The sequence below is a fragment of the Chiloscyllium plagiosum genome, unplaced genomic scaffold (genome assembly GCF_037043375.1).
Source record: "Chiloscyllium plagiosum isolate Xiang-an unplaced genomic scaffold, Cpla_swu_hap1 HiC_scaffold_40, whole genome shotgun sequence".
Lineage (NCBI taxonomy): Eukaryota > Metazoa > Chordata > Chondrichthyes > Orectolobiformes > Hemiscylliidae > Chiloscyllium > Chiloscyllium plagiosum.
Genome location: NW_028270178.1, coordinates 26,570,411 through 26,589,423, shown reverse-complemented (window position 1 = coordinate 26,589,423; position 19,013 = coordinate 26,570,411). Strand labels below are relative to the sequence as shown.

At 55.8% G+C, this 19,013-nt stretch overlaps 2 long non-coding RNA genes across 5 annotated transcripts in view; both read left to right on the top strand.

Moving 5' to 3' along the window:
- The window catches only part of LOC122546097 (uncharacterized), a 154,311-nt gene that overhangs the window by 126,535 nt on the left and 8,763 nt on the right, over positions 1-19,013 (top strand). The gene's annotated exons all lie outside the window — the stretch shown is intronic.
- Positions 1-19,013, top strand: part of LOC148138416 (uncharacterized) — a 91,727-nt gene that overhangs the window by 69,489 nt on the left and 3,225 nt on the right. The gene's annotated exons all lie outside the window — the stretch shown is intronic.

The following is a 19,013-nucleotide window of genomic DNA, read 5'->3' as shown; positions in this document are numbered from 1 at the left end:
TGTGATCAGTGTGTGACCCCCACAGTGAGATCAGTGTGTGCCCCCACTCAGTGTGATAAGTGTGTGACCGACCACTGAGATCAGTGTGTGAGCCCCCTCTGTGAGATCAGTGTATGACCCTCCCAGTGAGATCAGTGTGTGACCCGTCCAGTGAGATCAGTGTGTGACCCTCCTCACTGTGATCAGTGTGTGACCCCCCTCAGTGAGATCAGTTTGTGACCCCCCTCATTGAGATCATTGTGTGATCCCCCAGTAAGATCAGTGGATGACCCCCCCCCAGTAAGATCAGTGTGTGACACCACTCAGTGAGATCAGTGTGTGACGCCCCCCAGTAAGATCAGTGTGTGGACCCTCTCAGTGAGATCAGTGTGTGACCCCCTCAGTGTGATCAGTGTGTGACCCCACCAGTGAGATCAGTGTGTGACCCCCTCAGTGAGATCAGTGTGTGATTCCCCCTCAGTAAGATCAGTGTGTGACCCCACCTCAGTGTGATCAGTGTGTGACCCCCACAGTGAGATCAGTGTGTGCCCCCACTCAGTGTGATAAGTGTGTGACCGACCACTGAGATCAGTGTGTGAGCCCCCTCTGTGAGATCAGTGTATGACCCTCCCAGTGAGATCAGTGTGTGACCCGTCCAGTGAGATCAGTGTGTGACCCCTCTCAGTGAGATCAGTGTTTGACCCTCCTCACTGTGATCAGTGTGTGACCCCCCTCAGTGTGATCAGTGTGTGACCCCCCTAAATGAGATCACTGTGTGACCCCCCCAGTAAAATCAGTGTGTGACCCCCCCTCAGTGTGTGACCCCCCCTCAGTAAGATCAGTGTGTGACCGCCCAGTGAGATCAGTGTGTGACCCCCTCAGTGAGATCTGTTTGTGACCCTCCTCAGTGAGATCTGTGTGTGACCCCCCTCAGTAAGATCAGTGTGTGACCCCCCCAGTGAGATCAGTGTGTGACCCCCCCAGTAATATCAGTGTGTGACCCCCCCTCAGTGTGAACAGTGTGTGACCCCCCTCAGTGAGATCAGTGTGTGACCCCCCCTCAGTAAGACCAGTGTGTGACCCCCCTCAGTGAGATCAGTATGTGACCCCCCAGTAAGATCAGTGTGTGACCCCCCCTGTAAGATCAGCGTGTGACCCCCCTCAGTGAGATCAGTGTGTGACCCCCTCCTCGGTGAGATCAGTGTGTGACCCCCCCCCCACAGTGTGATCAGTGTGTGACCCTCCCTCAATGTGATCAGTGTGTGACCACCCTCAGTGTGATCAGTGTGTGACCACCCTCAGAAAGATCAGTGTTTGACCCCCCAGTGAGATCAGTGTGTGACCCACTCAGTGTGTGACCCCCTCAGTGTGATCAGTGTGTGACACCCCACAGTGAGATCAGAGTGTTACCACCATCAGTGAGATCAGTGTGTGACCCCCCCCAGTAAGATCAGTGTGTGACCCCCACAGTAAGATCAGCGTGTGACCCCCCCTCAGTGTGATCAGTGTGTGACGCCCCCCAGTAAGATCAGTGTGTGACGCCTCTCAGTGAGATCAGTGTGTGACCCACCCAGTGAGATCAGTGTGTGACCCCCCCTGTGAGATCAGTGTGTGACCCCTCTCACTGAGATCATTGTGTGACCCCCCTCAGTGAGATCAGTGTGTAACCCCCCCAGTGTGATCAGTGTGTGATCCCCCTCAGTAAGATCAGTATGTGACCCTTCCAGTGTGATCCCCCCTCAGTGAGATCAGTCTGTGACCACACCTCAGTAAGATCAGTGTGTGACCCCCCTCAGTGTGATCAGTGTGTGCCCTCACCTCAGTAAGATCAGTGTGTGACCCCCCTCAGTGTGATCAGTGTGTGACCCCCCTCAGTGTGATCAGTGTGTGACCCCCCTCAGTAAGATCAGTGTGTGACCCCCTCAGTGAGATCTGTTTGTGACCCTCCTCAGTGAGATCTGTGTGTGACCCCCCTCAGTAAGATCAATGTGTGACCCCCCTCAGTGAGATCAGTGTGTGACCCCCCCAGTAATATCAGTGTGTGACCCCCCTCAGTGTGAACAGTGTGTGACCCCCCTCAGTGAGATCAGTGTGTGACCCCCCTCAGTAAGACCAGTGTGTGACCCCCCTCAGTGAGATCAGTATGTGATCCCCACAGTGAGATCTGTGTGTGACCCCCCTCAGTGTGATCAGTGTGTGACCCCCACAGTGAGATCAGTGTGTGACCCCCCTCAGTCTGATCAGTGTGTGACCCCCCTCAGTGTGATCAGTGTGTGACCCCCCCATCAGTGTGATCAGTGTGTGACCACCCCAGTGAGATCAGTGTGTGACCCCTCCTCAGTGAGATCATGCGTGACCCCCCTCAGTTGATCAGTGTGTGACCCCCCGTGAGATCAGTGTGTGACCCCCTCAGTGTGATCAGACAGTGTGTGACCCCCTCAGTGTGATCAGTGTGTGACCCCCCCAGTGAGATCAGTGTTTGACCCCTCTCAGTGAGATCAGTGTGTGACCCTCCCTTAGTGTGATCAGTGTGTGACCCCCCTCAGTGAGATCAGTGTTTGAACCCTCTCAGTGAGATCAGTGTGTGACACCCCCCCTCGATGAGATCAGTGTGTGACCCCCCCCAGTGTGATCAGTGTGTGACCCCCCCTCAGTGTGATCATTGTGTGACCCCCTCAGTGTGATCAGTGTGTGACCCCCCTCAGTGAGATCAGTTTGTGACCCCCCTCAGTGAGATCATTGTGTGATCTCCCAGTAAGATCAGTGGATGACCCCCCCCCCAGTAAGATCAGCGTGTGACACCACTCAGTGAGATCAGTGTGTGGACCCTCTCAGTGAGATCAGTGTGTGACCCCCTCAGTGTGATCAGTGTGTGACCCCACCAGTGAGATCAGTGTGTGACCCCCTCAGTGAGATCAGTGTGTGATTCCCCCTCAGTAAGATCAGTGTGTGACCCCGCCTCAGTGTGATCAGTGTGTGACCCCCCCCAGTGAGATCAGTGTGTGCCCCCACTCAGTGTGATCAGTGTGTGACCGACCACTGAGATCAGTGTGTGAGCCCCCTCTGTGAGATCAGTGTATGACCCTCCCAGTGAGATCAGTGTGTGACCCGCCCAGTGAGATCAGTGTGTGACCCCTCTCAGTGAGATCAGTGTGTGACCCTCCTCACTGAGATCAGTGTGTGACCCCCCTCAGTAAGATCAGTGTGTGACCCCCCCTCAGTGTGTGACCCCCCTCAGTAAGATCAGTGTGTGACCGCCCAGTGAGATCAGTGTGTGACCCCCTCAGTGAGATCTGTTTGTGACCCTCCTCAGTGAGATCTGTGTGTGACCCCCCTCAGTAAGATCAGTGTGTGACCCCCCCAGTGAGATCAGTGTGTGAGCCCCCCAGTAATATCAGTGTGTGACCCCCCCTCAGTGTGAACAGTGTGTGACCCCCCTCAGTGAGATCAGTGTGTGACCCCCCTCAGTAAGACCAGTGTGTGACCCCCCTCAGTGAGATCAGTATGTGACCCCCCAGTAAGATCAGTGTGTGACCCCCCCAGTAAGATCAGCGTGTGACCCCCCTCAGTGAGATCAGTGTGTGACCCCCCCAGTAAGATCAGTGTGTGACCCCTCTGAGTGAGATCAGTGTGTGACCCCCCCTCAGTGTTTTCATTATGTGATCCCCACAGTGAGATCTGTGTGTGACCCCCCTCAGTGTGATCAGTGTGTGACCCCCACAGTGAGATCAGTGTGTGACCCCCCTCAGTGTGATCAGTGTGTGACCCCCCTCAGTGTGATCAGTGTGTGACCCCCCCATCGGTGTGATCAGTGTGTGACCACCCCAGTGAGATCAGTGTGTGACCCCCCCTCAGTGAGATCATGCATGACCCCCCTCAGTGTGATCAGTGTGTGACCCCCCGTGAGATCAGTGTGTGACCCCCTCAGTGTGATCAGACAGTGTGTGACCCCCTCAGTGTGATCAGTGTGTGACCCCCCCAGTGAGATCAGTGTTTGACCCCTCCCAGTGAGATCAGTGTGTGACCCTCCCTCAGTGTGATCAGTGTGTGACCCCACTCAGTGAGATCAATGTGTGACCCTACCATCAGTGTGTGACCTCCTCCATGGTGAGATCAGTGTGTGACCCCCCCCCCCCAGTGTGATCATTGTGTGACCCCACTCAGTGAGATCAGTGTGTGACCCCCCAGTGAGATCAGTGTGTGACCCACGCCAGTGAGATCAGTGTGTGTCCCCGCTCAGTGTAATCAGTGTGTGACCCCCCCTCAGTGAAATCAATGTGTGACCCCCCTCAGTGTGATCAGTGTGTGACCCCCCTCAGTGAGATCAGTGTGTGACCCCCCTCAGTGAGATCAGTGTTGACCCCCCCAGTGAGATCAGTGTGTGACCCTTCTCAGTGAGGTCAGTGTGTGACCCCCCTCAGTGAGATCAGTGTGTGACCCCCCCCAGTGTGATCAGTGTGACCCCCCAGTGTGATCAGTGTTTGACCCCCCTCAGTGTGATGAGTGTGTGACCCCCCAGTTGATCAGACAGTGTGTGACCCCCTCAGTGTGATCAGTGTGAGACCCCCCCAGTGAGATCAGTGTTTGACCCCTCTCAGTGAGATCAGTGTGTGACCCTCCCTCAGTGTGATCAGTGTGTGACCCCACTCAGTGAGATCAATGTGTGACCCCCCCATCAGTGTGATCAGTGTGTGACCCCCTCCTCGGTGAGATCAGTGTGTGACCCCCCCCAGTGTGATCAGTGTGTGACCCTCCCTCAATGTGATCAGTGTGTGACCACCCTCAGTGTGATCAGTGTGTGACCACCCTCAGAAAGATCAGTGTTTGACCCCCCAGTGAGATCAGTGTGTAACCCCCCCCCTCAGTGTGATCAGTGTGTGACCCCCCCAGTGTGATCAGTGTGTGATCCCCCTCAGTAAGATCAGTATGTGACCCTTCCAGTGTGATCAGTGTGATCCCCCCTCAGTGAGATCAGTGTGTGCCCTCACCTCAGTAAGATCAGTTTGTGACCCCCCTCAGTGTGATCAGTGTGTGACCCCCCTCAGTGTGATCAGTGTGTGACCCCCCTCAGTAAGATCAGTGTGTGACCCCCTCAGTGAGATCTGTTTGTGACCCTCCTCAGTGAGATCTGTGTGTGACCCCCCTCAGTAAGACCAGTGTGTGACCCCCCTCAGTGAGATCAGTATGTGACCCCCCAGTAAGATCAGTGTGTGACCCCCCCAGTAAGATCAGCGTGTGACCCCCCTCAGTGAGATCAGTGTGTGACCCCCCCAGTAAGATCAGTGTGTGACCCCTCTGAGTGAGATCAGTGTGTGACCCCCCCCCTCAGTGTTTTCATTATGTGATCCCCACAGTGAGATCTGTGTGTGACCCCCCTCAGTGTGATCAGTGTGTGACCCCCACAGTGAGATCAGTGTGTGACCCCCCTCAGTGTGATCAGTGTGTGACCCCCCTCAGTGTGATCAGTGTGTGACCCCCCCATCAGTGTGATCAGTGTGTGACCACCCCAGTGAGATCAGTGTGTGACCCCCCCTCAGTGAGATAATGCGTGACCCCCCTCAGTGTGTGACCCCCCGTGAGATAGATTAGATTAGATTACTTACAGTGTGGAAACAGGCCCTTCGGCCCAACAAGTCCACACTGACCCGCCGAAGCGTAACCCACCCATACCCCTACATTTACCCCTTTTACCTAACACTACGGGCAATTTAGCATGGCCAATTCACCTGGCCTGCACATCTTTGGACTGTGGGAGGAAACCGGAGCACCCGGAGGAAACCCACGCAGACACGGGGAGAACGTGCAAACTCCACACAGTCAGTCGCCTGAGGCGGGAATTGAGCCCGGGTCTCTGGCGCTGCGAGGCAGCAGTGCTAACCACTGTGCTGCCGTGCCACCGTGATTACAGTGCTAACCACTGTGCCACCGTGCCGCCCACAGTGTGTGACCCCCTCAGTGTGATCAGACAGTGTGTGACCCCCTCAGTGTGATCAGTGTGTGACCCCCCCAGTGAGATCAGTGTTTGACCCCTCTCAGTGAGATCAGTGTGTGACCCCCCCATCAGTGTGATCAGTGTGTGACCCCACTCAGTGAGATCAGTGTTTGAACCCTCTCAGTGAGATCAGTGTGTGACACCCCCCCTCGATGAGATCAGTGTGTGACCCCCCCCAGTGTGATCAGTGTGTGACCCCCCCTCAGTGTGATCAGTGTGTGACCCCCTCAGTGTGATCAGTGTGTGACCCCCCTCAGTGAGATCAGTTTGTGACCCCCCTCAGTGAGATCATTGTGTGATCCCCCAGTAAGATCAGTGTGTGACCCCCCCTAGTAAGATCAGCGTGTGACACCCCTCAGTGAGATCAGTGTGTGACGCCCCCCATGATGATCAGTGTGTGGACCCTCTCAGTGAGATCAGTGTGTGACCCCCTCAGTGTGATCAGTGTGTGACCCCACCAGTGAGATCAGTGTGTGACCCCCCCTCAGTGAGATCAGTGTGTGATTCCCCCTCAGTAAGATCATTGTGTGACCCCGCCTCAGTGTGATCAGTGTGTGACCCCCCCAGTGAGATCAGTGTGTGCCCCCACTCAGTGTGATCAGTGTGTGACCGACCACTGAGATCAGTGCGTGAGCCCCCTCTGTGAGATCAGTGTATGACCCCCCCAGTGAGATCAGTGTGTGACCCGCCCAGTGAGATCAGTGTGTGACCCCTCTCAGTGAGATCAGTGTTTGACCCTCCTCACTGAGATCGGTGTGTGACCCCCCTCAGTGTGATCAGTGTGTGACCCCCCTAAATGAGATCACTGTGTGACCCCCCCAGTAAGATCAGTGTGTGACCCCCCCTCAGTGTGTGACCCCCCTCAGTAGGATCAGTGTGTGACCGCCCAGTGAGATCAGTGTGTGACCCCCTCAGTGTGATCAGTGTGTGACCCCCTACAGTGAGATCAGCGTGTGACCCCCCTCAGTGAGATCAGTGTGTGACCCCATCAGTAAGATCAGTGTGTGACCCCTCTCAGCTAAATCAGTCTGTGACCCTCTGTGAGATAAGTGTGTGTCCCCGCTCAGTGTAATCAGTGTGTGACCCCCCCTCAGTGAGATCAATGTGTGACCCCCCTCAGTGTGATCAGTGTGTGACCCCCCTCAGTGTGATCAGTGTGTGACCCCCCTCAGTGAGATCAGTGTGTGACCCCCCTCAGTGAGATCAGTGTTGACCCCCCCAGTGAGATCAGTGTGTGACCCTTCTCAGTGAGATCAGTGTGACCCCCCTCAGTGAGATCAGTGTGTGACCCCCCCAGTGTGATCAGTGTGACCCCCCAGTGTGATCAGTGTGACCCCCCCAGTGTGATCAGTGTTTGACCCCCCTCAGTGTGATGAGTGTGTGACCCCCCAGTGTGATCAGACAGTGTGTGACCCCCTCAGTGTGATCAGTGTATGACCCCCCCAGTGAGATCAGTGTTTGACCCCTCTCAGTGAGATCAGTGTGTGACCCTCCCTCAGTGTGATCAGTGTGTTACCCCACTCAGTGAGATCAATGTGTGACCCCCCATCAGTGTGATCAGTGTGTGACCCCATCCTCGGTGAGATCAGTGTGTGACCCCCCCCCCCCCCCCAGTGTGATCAGTGTGTGACCCTCCCTCAATGTGATCAGTGTGTGACCACCCTCAGAAAGATCAGTGTGTGACCCCCCAGTGAGATCAGTGTGTGATCCACTCAGTGTGTGACCCCCTCAGTGTGATCAGTGTGTGACCCCCCCTCAGTGAGATCAGCGTGTGACCCCCCACAGTGAGATCAGTGTGTTACCACCATCAGTGAGATCAGTGTGTGACCCCCCCAGTAAGATCAGTGTGTGACCCCCACAGTAAGATCAGCGTGTGACCCCCCTCAGTGAGATCAGTGTGTGACGCCCCCCAGTAAGATCAGTGTGTGACGCCTCTCAGTGAGATCAGTGTGTGACCCGCCTCAGTGTGATCAGTGTGTGACCCACCCAGTGAGATCAGTGTGTGAACCCCCTCAGTGAGATCAGTGTGTGATCCCCCTCAGTAAGATCAGTGTGTGACCCCCCAGTGAGATCAGTGTGTGACCCCCCTCAATGAGATCAATGTGTGACCCCCCCAGTGAGATCAGTGTGTGACACCACCTGTGAGATCAGTGTGTGACCCCTCTCAGTGAGATCATTGTGTGACCCCCCTCAGTGAGATCAGTGTGTAACCCCCCCTCAGTGTGAATAGTGTGTGACCCCCCTCAGTGAGACCAGTGTGTGACCCCCCCAGTGTGATCAGTGTGTGATCCCCCTCAGTAAGATCAGTATGTGACCCTTCCAGTGTGGTCAGTGTGATCCCCCATCAGTGAGATCAGTGTGTGACCACACCTCAGTAAGATCAGTGTGTGACCCCCCTCAGTGTGATCAGTGTGTGCCCTCACCTCAGTAAGATCAGTGTGTGACCCCCCTCAGTGTGATCAGTGTGTGACCCCCCTCAGTAAGATCAGTGTGTGACCCCCCTCAGTGAGATCTGTTTGTGACCCTCCTCAGTGCGATCTGTGTGTGACCCCCCTCAGTAAGATCAGTGTGTGACCCCCCCAGTGAGATCAGTGTGTGACCCCCCCAGTAATATCAGTGTGTGACCCCACTCAGTGTGAACAGTGTGTGACCCCCTCAGTGAGATCAGTGTGTGACAGCCCTCAATAAGACCAGTGTGTGACCCCCCTCACTGAGATCAGTATGTGACCCCCCAGTAAGATCAGTGTGTGACCCCCCCAGTAAGATCAGCGTGTGACCCCCCCAGTAAGATCAGCGTGTGACCCCCCCAGTAAGATCAGTGTGTGACCCCGCTGAGTGAGATCAGTGTGTGACCCCCCCTCAGTGTTTTCATTATGTGACCCTCCCTTAGTGTGATCAGTGTGTGACCCCCGCAGTGAGATCAGTGTGTGACCCCCCTCAGTGTGATCAGTGTGTGACCCCCCCATCAGTGTGATCAGTGTGTGACCACCCCAGTGTGATCAGTGTGCGATCCCCCCTCAGTGAGATCATGCGTGACCCCCCTCAGTGTGATCAGTGTGTGACCCCCCGTGTGATCAGTGTGTGACCCCCTCAGTGTGATCAGACAGTGTGTGACCCCCTCAGTGTGATCAGTGTGTGACCCCCTCCCAGTGAGTTCAGTGTTTGACCCCTCTCAGTGAGATCAGTGTGTGACCCTCCCTTAGTGTGATCAGTGTGTGACCCTACTCAGTGTGATCAGTGTGTGACCCCCCCCTCAGTGTGATCAGTGTTTCACCCCTCACGGTGAGATCAGTGTGTGCCCCCGCCTCGTTGAGATCAGTGTGTGACCCCCCTCAGTGTGATCGGTGTGTGACCCTCCCTCAGTGTGATCAGTGTGTGACCCCCCTCAGTGTGATCATTGTGTGAACCCCCTCAGTAAGATCAGTGTGTGACCCCCTCAGTGTGTGACCCCCTCAGTAAGATCAGTGTGTGACGCCCCCCTCAGTGTGATTAGTGTGTGACCCCCCCAGTGAGATCAGTGTGTGCCCCCCTCAGTGAGATCAGTGTGTGACCCCCCTCAGTGTGATCAGTGTGTGAACCCCCAGTGAGATCGGTGTGTGACCCCCCTCAATGAGATCAATGTGTGACCCCCCCAGTGAGATCAGTGTGTGACCCCCCCAGTAAGATCAGTGTGTGACCCCTCTCAGTGAGATCAGTGTGTGACCCCCCTCAGTGAAATCAGTCTGTGACCCCCCTCAGTGTGATCAGTGTGTGAATCCCCAGTGAGATCAGTGTGTGACCCCCCTCAATGAGATCAATGTGTGACCCCCCCAGTGAGATCAGTGTGTGACCCCCCAGTGTGATCAGTGTGTGACCCCCCTCAGTGAGATTAGTATGTGACCCCCCCCAGTGTGATCAGTGTGATCCCCCCTCAGTGAGATCAGTGTGTGACCCCATCTCAGTAAGATCAGTGTGTGACCCCCCTCAGTGAGATCTGTTTGTGACACCCCCTCAGTAAGATCTGTGTGTGACCCCCCCTCAGTAAGATCAGTGTGTGACCCCCCTCAGTGAGATCAGTGTGTGATGCCCCCCCAGTAAGATCAGTGTGTGACCCCCCTTAGTGTGAACAGTGTGTGACTCCCCTCAGTAAGATCAGTGTGTGACCCCCCACTGAGATCAGTGAGTGACCCCCTCAGTGTGATCAGTGTGTGACCCCCCCTCAGTGAGATCAGCGTGTGACCCCCCTCAGTGAGATCAGTGTGTGAACCCCCTCAGTGAGATCAGTGTGTGATCCCCCCTCAGTACTATCAGTGTGTGGCCTCCCTCAGTGAGATCAGTGTGTGACCCCCTAGTAAGATCACTGTGTGACCCCCCCAGTAAGATCAGCGTGTGAGCCCCCTCAGTGAGATCAGTGTGTGAATCCCCAGTAAGATCAGTGTGTGACCCCTCTCAGTGAGATCAGTGTGTGACCCCCCTCAGTGTTTTCAGTGTGTGACCCCCCCAGTGAGATCAGTGTGTGACCCCCCCTCAGTGTGATCAGTGTGTGACCACCCTCAGTGTGATCAGCGTGTGACCCCCCCAGTGATATCAGTGTGTGACCCCCGCAGTGCGATCCGTGTGTGACCCCCCTCCGTGTGATCAGTGTGTGACCCCCCCAGTGAGATCAGTGTGTGACCCCCCCTCAGAGAGATCAGTGTGTGATCCCCCTCAGTCAGATCAGTGCGTGACGCCCCCCTCAGTGTGATCAGTGTGTGACACCACCAGTAAGATCAGTGTGTGCCCCCCCTCAGTGAGATCAGTGTGTGATCCCCCAATGAGATCAGTGTGTGACCCCCCCAGTGAGATCAGTGTGTGACCCCCCTCAATGAGATCAATGTGTGATCCCCCAATGAGATCAGTGTGTGACCCCCCCAGTGAGATCAGTGTGTGACCCCCTCAGTGAGATCAGTGTGTGACCCCCCTCAGTAAGGTCAGTCTGTGACCCCCCTCAGTGTGATTAGTGTGTGACCCCTCATCAGTGTGTGACACCCCTCATTGTGATCAGTGTGTGACCCCCCTCAGTGTGATCAGTGCGTGACCCCACCCCAGTAAGATCAGTGTGTGACCCCCCTCAGTGAGATCAGTGTGTGACCCCCCTCAGTAAGATCAGTGTGTGACCCTCTTAGTGAGATCAGTGTGTGACCCCCCTCAGTGTGATCAGTGTGTAACCCCCCTCAATGTGATCAGTGTGTGACCCCCCTCAGTGAGAGCAGTGTGTGACCCCCCCAGTGTGATCAGTGTGTGACCCCCCTCAGTGAGATCAGTATGTGACCCCCCCCCCCAGTGTGATCAGTGTGTGACCCCCCAGTGAGATCAGTGTGTGACCCCCCCATCAGTGTGATCAGTGTGTGACCCCCCTCAATGTGATCAGTGTGTGACCCCCCCTCAGTGTGATCAGTGTGTGACCCCCCAGTGAGATCAGTGTGTGACCCCTCCTCAGTGTGACCCACCTCAGTGTGATCAGTGTGTGACCCCCCTCAGTGTGATCAGTGTGTGACCCCCCTCAGTAAGATCAGTGTGTGACCCCCCTCAGTGAGGTCAGTGTGTGACCCCGTCTCAGTGAGATCTGTGTGTGACCCCCCTCAGTAAGATCAGTGTGTGACCCCCTCAGTGTGATCAGTGTGTGAACCCCCCTCAGTGAGATCAACGAGTGACCCCCCTCAGTGAGATCAGTGTGTGACCCCCCTCAGTAAGATCTGCGTGTGACCCCCCTCAGTGAGATCAGTGTGTGACCCCCTCAGTGTGTGACCCCCCCCAGTAAGATCAGCGTGTGACCCCCCTCACTGAGATCAGTGTGTGACCCCCCCAGTAAGATCAGTCTGTGACCCCTCTCAGTGAGATCAGTGTGTGACCCCCCTCAGGGTTTTCAGTGTGTGATCCCCGCAGTGAGATCTGTGTGTGACCCCCCTCAGTGTGATCAGTGTGTGACCCCCCCAGTGAGATCAGTGTGTGACCCCGCCCTCAGTGTGACCAGTGTGTCACCCCCCTCAGTGTGATCAGTGTGTGACCCCCCAGTGAGATCAGTGTGTGACCCCCCCTCAGTGAGATCATTGTGGCACCCCACTCAGTGTGATCAGTGAGTGACCCCCCGTGAGATCAGTGTGTGACCCCCCTCAGTGTGATCAGTGTGTGACTCCCCCCAGTGAGATGTTTGTGTAACCCCCCTCAGTGTGATCAGTGTATGACCACCCCTCAGTGAGATCTGTGTGTGACCCCCCTCAGTGAGATCAGTATGTGATCCCTCTCAGTGAGATCAGTGTGTGACCCCCCTCAGTGAGATCAGTGTGTGACCACCCCAGTTTGATCAGTGTGACACCCCCAGTGTGATCAGTGTGTGACCCCCCTCAGTATGGTCAGTCTGTGACCCCCCTCAGTATGGTCAGTCTGTGACCCCCCTCAGTGTGATTAGTGTGTGACCCCTCATCAGTGTGATCAGTGTGTGACCCCCCTCATTGTGATCAGTGTGTGACCCCCCTCAGTGTGATCAGTGCGTGACCCCACCCCTGTAAGATCAGTGTGACCCCCTCAGTGAGATCAGTGTGTGACCCCCCTCAGTAAGATCAGTGTGTGACCCACCAGTGAGATCAGTGTGTGACCCCCTCAGTGTGATCAGTGTGTGACCCCCTTCAGTGAGATCAGCGTGTGAACCCCCTCAGTGAGATCAGTGTTTGACCCCCGCTCAGTAAGATCAGTGTGTGACCCCCCCAGTGTAATCAGTGTGTGACCACCCCAGTAATATCAGTGTGTGACCCCTCCAGTAAGAACAGCGTGTGACGCCCCCTCAGTGAGTTCAGTGTGTGACGCCCCCAAGTAAGATCAGTGTGTGACCCCTCTCAGTGAGATCAGTGTGTGACCCCCCCTCAGTGAGATCAGTGTGACCCCCCTCAGTGCGATCTGTGTGTAACCCCCCTCAGTGTGATCAGTGTATGACCCCCCCTCAGTGAGATCAGTGTGTGACCCCCCCACAGTGATATCAGTGTGTGACCCCCCATTGTGATCAGTGTCATCCCCCCTCAGTGAGATCAGTGTGTGACCCCACCTCAGTAAGATCAGTGTGTGACCCCCCTCAGTGTGATCAGTGTGTGACCCCCCAGTAAGATCAGTGTGTGACCCCTCTCAGTGAGATCAGTGTGTGACCCCCCTCAGTGAGATCAGTGTGTGACCCCCCTCAGTGTGATCAGTGTGTGACCCCCCCCTCAGTGTGATCAGTGTGTGACCCCCAGTGAGATCAGTGTGTGACCCCCCCTCAGTGAGATCAGTTTGTGACCCCCCTCAGTGTGAGCAGTGTGTGACCCCCGTGAGATCAGTGTGTGACCCCGGTCAGTGTGATCATAGTGTGAACCCACAGTGAGATCAGTGTGTGACCCTCCCTCAGTGAGATCAGTGTGTGAACCCCTCAGTGTGATCAGTGTGTGACCCCCCTCAGTAAGATCAGTGTGTGACGCCCTCAGTGTGATCAGTGTTTGACCCCCCCTCAGTGAGATCAGTGTGTGACCCCCCTCAGTGAGATCAGTGTGTGACCCCCCCTCAGTAAGATCAGTCTGTGACCCCCCTCAGTGTGATTAGTGTGTGACCCCACCTCAGTAAGATCAGTGTGTGACCCCCCTCAGTGTGATCAGTGTGTGACTCCCCAGTGAGATCAGTGTGTGACCCCTCTGAGTGAGATCAGTGTGTGACCCCCTCAGTGAGATCAGTGTGTAACCCCCACTCAGTGTGATTAGTGTGTGACGCCTCTCAGTGAGAGCAGTGTGTGACCCTCCAGTGTAATCAGTGTGTGACACCTCTCAGTGAGATCAGTGTGTGACCCCCCCCCGTGTGATCAGTGTGATCCCCCCTCAGTGAGATCAGTGTGTGACCCCACCTCAGTAAGATCAGTGTGTTACCCCCCTCAGTGTGATCAGTGTGTGACCTCACCTCAGTAAGATCATTGTGTGACCCCCCTCAGTGTGATCAGTGTGTAATCCCCGCAGTGAGATCTGTGTGTGACCCCCTCAGTGTGATCAGTGTGTGACCCCCCAGTGAGATCAGTGTGTGACCCCCCCATCAGTGTGATCAGTGTGTGACCCCCCTCAGTGTGATCAGTGTGTGACCCCCCCTCAGTGTGATCAGTGTGTGACCCCCCAGTGAGATCAGTGTGTGACCCCTCCTCAGTGTGACCCCCCTCAGTGTGATCAGTGTGTGACCCCCCTCAGTGTGATCAGTGTGTGACCCCCCTCAGTGAGGTCAGTGTGTGACCCCCCTCAGTGAGGTCAGTGTGTGACCCCGCCTCAGTGAGATCTGTGTGTGACCCCCCTCAGTAAGATCAGTATGTGACACCCCTCAGTGTGATCAGTGTGTGACCCCCCCAGTAAGATCAGTGTGTGACACCCCCAGTGTGAACAGTGTGTGACTCCCCTCATTAAGATCAGTGTGTGGCACCCCATTGTGATCAGTGTGTGACCCCCTCAGTGTGATCAGTGTGTGACCCCCCCTCAGTGAGATCAGCGTGTGACCCCCCTCAGTGAGATCAGTGTGTGACCCCCCCTCAGTGAGATCAGTGTGTGACACCCCTCAGTAAGATCAGTGTGTGACCCCCCTCAGTGAGATCAGTGTGTGACCCCCCAGTATGATCAGTGTGTGAACCCCACAGTAAGATCAGCGTGTGACCCCCCTCAGTGAGATCAGTGTGTGACCCCCCAGTAAGATCAGTGTGTGACCCCTCTCAGTGATATCATTGTGTGACCCCCCTCAGTGTTTTCAGAGTGTGATCCCCGCAGTGAGATCTGTGTTTGTCCCCCCTCAGTGTGATCAGTGTGTGACCCCCCCAGTGAGATCAGTGTGTGACCCCCCCCTCAGTGTGATCAGTGTGTGACCACCCAGTGAGATCAGTGTGTAACCCCCCCTCAGTGAGATCAGTGTGTGAACCCCCTCAGTGTGATCAGTGTGTGAACCCCCCTCAGTGAGATCAACGTGTGACCCCCCTCAGTGAGATCAGTGTGTGACCCCCCTCAGTAAGATCTGCGTGTGACCCCCCTCAGTGAGATCAGTGTGTGACCCCCTCAGTGTGTGTCCCCCCCAGTAAGATCAGCGTGTGACCCCCCTCACTGAGATCAGTGTGTGACCCCCCCAGTAAGATCAGTCTGTGACCCCTCTCAGTGAGATCAGTGTGTGACCCCCCTCAGGGTTTTCAGTGTGTGATCCCCGCAGTGAGATCTGTGTGTGACCCCCCTCAGTGTGATCAGTGTGTGACCCCCCAGTGAGATCAGTGTGTGACCCCCCCTCAGTGAGATCATTGTGGGACCCCCCTCAGTGTGATCAGTGAGTGACCCCCCGTGAGATCAGTGTGTGACCCCCCTCAGTGTGATCAGTGTGTGACTCCCCCCAGTGAGATGTTTGTGTAACCCCCCTCAGTGTGATCAGTGTATGACCCCCCTCAGTGAGATCAGTGTGTGACCCCCCTCAGTGAGATCAGTATGTGATCCCTCTCAGTGAGATCAGTGTGTGACCCCCCTCAGTGAGATCAGTGTGTGACCACCCCAGTTTGATCAGTGTGACACCCCCAGTGTGATCAGTGTGTGACCCCCCCATGAGATTAGTGTGTGACACTCCCTCAGTAAGATCAGTGTGTGACCCCCTCAGTGAGATCAGTGTGTGACCCCCTTCAGTAAGGTCAGTGTGTGACCCCCCTCATTGTGATCAGTGTGTGACCCCCCTCAGTGTGATCAGTGCGTGACCCCACCCCAGTAAGATCAGTGTGTGACCCCCTCAGTGAGATCAGTGTGTGACCCCCCTCAGTAAGATCAGTGTGTGACCCACCAGTGAGATCAGTGTGTGACCCCCTCAGTGTGATCAGTGTGTGACCCCCTTCAGTGAGATCAGCGTGTGAACCCCCTCAGTGAGATCAGTGTTTGACCCCCGCTCAGTAAGATCAGTGTGTGACCCCCCCAGTGTAATCAGTGTGTGACCACCCCAGTAATATCAGTGTGTGACCCCTCCAGTAAGATCAGCGTGTGACCCCCCTCAGTGAGTTCAGTGTGTGACGCCCCCAAGTAAGATCAGTGTGTGACCCCTCTCAGTGAGATCAGTGTGTGACCCCCCCTCAGTGAGATCAGTGTGACCCCCCTCAGTGCGATCTGTGTGTAACCCCCCTCAGTGTGATCAGTGTATGACCCCCCCTCAGTGAGATCAGTGTGTGACCCCCCCACAGTGATATCAGTGTGTGACCCCCCCATTGTGATCAGTGTCATCCCCCCTCAGTGAGATCAGTGTGTGACCCCACCTCAGTAAGATCAGTGTGTGACCCCCCTCAGTGTGATCAGTGTGTGACCCCCCAGTAAGATCAGTGTGTGACCCCTCTCAGTGAGATCAGTGTGTGACCCCCCCTCAGTGAGATCAGTGTGTGTCCCCCCTCAGTGTGATCAGTGTGTGACCCCCCCCTCAGTGTGATCAGTGTGTGACCCCCAGTGAGATCAGTGTGTGACCCCGCCTCAGTGAGATCAGTTTGTGACCCCCCTCAGTGTGAGCAGTGTGTGACCCCCGTGAGATCAGTGTGTGACCCCGGTCAGTGTGATCATAGTGTGAACCCCCAGTGAGATCAGTGTATGACCCTCCCTCAGTGAGATCAGTGTGTGAACACCTCAGTGTGATCAGTGTGTCACCCCCCTCAGTAAGATCAGTGTGTGACGCCCTCAGTGTGATCAGTGTTTGACCCCCCCTCAGTGAGATCAGTGTGTGACCCCCCTCAGTGAGATCAGTGTGTGACCCCCCTCAGTAAGATCAGTCTGTGACCCCCCTCAGTGTGATTAGTGTGTGACCCCACCTCAGTAAGATCAGTGTGTGACCCCCCTCAGTGTGATCAGTGTGTGACCCCCCTCAGTGTGATCAGTGGGTGACGCTCCCTCAGTGAGATCAGTGTGTGACCCCCCTCAGTGAGATCAGTGTGTGACCCCCCTCAGTAAGATCAGTCTGTGACCCCCCTCAGTGAGATCAGTGTGTGACCCCCTCAGTGAGATCAGTGTGTAACCCCCCCTCAGTGTGATTAGTGTGTGACCCCTCTCAGTGAGAGCAGTGTGTGACCCTCCAGTGTAATCAGTGTGTGACACCTCTCAGTGAGATCAGTGTGTGACCCCCCCCCCGTGTGATCAGTGTGATCCCCCCCTCAGTGAGATCAGTGTGTGACCCCACCTCAGTAAGATCAGTGTGTTACCCCCTCAGTGTGATCAGTGTGTGACCTCACCTCAATAAGATCATTGTGTGACCCCCCTCAGTGAGATCAGTGTGTGACCCCCCCCCTCAGTGTTTTCAGTGTGTAATCCCCGCAGTGAGATCTGTGTGTGACCCCCTCAGTGTGATCAGTGTGTGACCCCCCAGTGAGATCAGTGTGTGACCCCCCCATCAGTGTGATCAGTGTGTGACCCCCCTCAGTGTGATCAGTGTGTGACCCCCCCCCTCAGTGTGATCAGTGTGTGACCCCCCAGTGAGATCAGTGTGTGACCCCTCCTCAGTGTGACCCCCCTCAGTGTGATCAGTGTGTGACCCCCCTCAGTGTGATCAGTGTGTGTCCCCCTCAGTAAGATCAGTGTGTGACCCCCCTCAGTGAGGTCAGTGTGTGACCCCGCCTCAGTGAGATGTGTGTGTGACCCCCCTCAGTAAGATCAGTGTGTGACACCCCTCAGTGTGATCAGTGTGTGACACCCCCAGTGTGAACAGTGTGTGACTCCCCTCATTAAGATCAGTGTGTGACACCCCATTGTGATCAGTGTGTGACCCCCTCAGTGTGATCAGTGTGTGACCCCCCCTCAGTGAGATCAGCGTGTGACCCCCCTCAGTGAGATCAGTGTGTGACCCCCCCCCCCAGCGAGATCAGTGTGTGACCCCCCTCAGTAAGATCAGTGTGTGACCCCCCTCAGTGAGATCAGTGTGTGACCCCCCAGTATGATCAGTGTGTGAACCCCACAGTAAGATCAGCGTGTGACCCCCCTCAGTGAGATCAGTGTGTGACCCCCCCAGTAAGATCAGTGTGTGACCCCTCTCAGTGATATCATTGTGTGACCCCCCTCAGTGTTTTCAGTGTGTGATCCCCGCAGTGAGATCTGTGTTTGTCCCCCCTCAGTGTGATCAGTGTGTGACCCCCCCAGTGAGATCAGTGTGTGACCCCCCCCTCAGTGTGATCAGTGTGTGACCCCCCAGTGAGATCAGTGTGTAACCCCCCCTCAGTGAGATCAGTGTGTGACCCCCCTCAGTGTGATCAGTGTGTGACCCCCCGTGAGATCAGTGTGTGACCCCCCTCAGTGTGATCAGTGTGTGAACCCCCCTCAGTGCGATCTGTGTGTAACCCCCCTCAGTGTGATCAGTGTATGACCCCGCCCAGTGAGATCAGTGTGACCCCCCACAGTGAGATCAGTGTGTGACCCCCCCATTGTGATCAGTGTCATCCCCCCTCACTGAGATCAGTGTGTGACCCCCCCATTGTGCTCAGTGTGATCCCCCCTCAGTGAGATCAGTGTGTGACCCCACCTCAGTAAGATCAGTGTGTGACCCCCCCTCAGTGTGATCAGTGTGTGACCCCACCTCAGTAAGATCAGTGTGTGACCCCCCTCAGTGTGATCAGTGTGTGACCTCCCCTCAGTGAGATCAGTGTGTGACCCCACCTCAGTAAGATCAGTGTGTGACCCCCCTCTGTAAGATCAGTGTGTGTCCCCCCTCGGTGAGATCAGTGTGTGACCCCCCCTCAGTGAGATCAGTGTGTGACCCCCCTCAGTAAGATCAGTGTGTGACCCCACTCAGTGAGATAAGTGTGTGATTCCCCCCAGTAAGATCAGTGTGTGACCCCCCCTCAGTGTGATCAGTGTGTGCCTCCCCTCAGTAAGATCAGTGTGTGACCCCCCAGTGAGATCAGTGTGTGTGTCCCCCCCCTCAGTGAGATCAGCGTGTGACCCCCCTCTGTGAGATCAGTGTGTGACCCCACCTCAGTAAGATCAGTGTGTGACCCCACCTCAGTAAGATCAGTGTGTGACCCCCCTCAGTGAGATCAGTGTGTGACCCC